This window comes from Camelina sativa, chromosome 12 (genome assembly GCF_000633955.1).
Source record: "Camelina sativa cultivar DH55 chromosome 12, Cs, whole genome shotgun sequence".
Taxonomy (NCBI): domain Eukaryota; kingdom Viridiplantae; phylum Streptophyta; class Magnoliopsida; order Brassicales; family Brassicaceae; genus Camelina; species Camelina sativa.
Window position 1 is genome coordinate 20,685,494 of NC_025696.1, and position 881 is coordinate 20,686,374.

At 36.0% G+C, this 881-nt stretch overlaps 1 long non-coding RNA gene across 1 annotated transcript; it reads right to left on the bottom strand.

Annotated features, from left to right (window-relative positions):
- LOC109128138 lies at nt 387–881 on the bottom strand. Its single transcript, XR_002034598.1, has 3 exons — nt 866–881; nt 677–792; nt 387–591 (listed from the first exon to the last, which is right to left on the bottom strand). It is a non-coding gene; the product is annotated as an uncharacterized LOC109128138 (long non-coding RNA).

Consider the following 881-nt stretch of genomic DNA (forward strand, 5'->3'; position numbering starts at 1 on the left):
TTGTATTTGTATTATGGTGTTATAATATTTAAAACCATACTTACAATTGTTATGTTTCCTTTCTAATCTAATAATAGTATAATGTTCTCCCAGCTTATATATCCTTTGCCAATTGTAGTGCTGCGGTGTGTTTTTGGAATCCCCATTTGTCTATTTGCATTGGTTTCAAGTAGAGGTTTTGACTGTGGTTCTTATGTCGTCTATTTGGTTACATTTACCTTGATTACTTGGTGTTCTTAATTAAAATTTTGTATTTGTATTATGGTGTTATAATATTTTAAACCATACTTGTTGTTTTCAATTTGGAGGTCAGCTATGTTTTTGGGAACCGTAAACATGAAGCCAAATTTTAGGAATTCGAAAAGTACTAATAAAGGTCTCAAAGAAGTGGATAAAAGAAAGGACAAAGTTTGAAACAAATGCTGAAATTGTTGAAAATAAACTGCTGTTGAAAGAGAATGGGACGTTGGTTCCATTTTTTATTATGCTTCAATGAAAGGGTGCTAGACATCATCTTCCAAGGTAGGATCAGATTGTCGGCTACTCACCGTATCGTCATCAGTGTCTCCAATAACCTTATTTTTGTTCTTCCTGGATGTTTGGGGGCAAAGTAAGTGAGGGAGGAGATTAAGCGCAAAATATAATTTGCAGTCATATATATTATGTAGAAAATCACCTAAGAGGACGACGCTTCTTCGACTGCTGGCTGACATCACTGGCCTTCTCGCCTTTTGGATTACATGGCACTAAATCAGATGCTTTTCCTTTGCTACTTCCTGGAGGTGCAGGCCTCTGTGACATATTGAGACTTTTGAATTGGGTCCACAGAAGGTAGTTAGCTATCAGAGAAGAAATAAGATCATACCTTCTTCACTGCTACT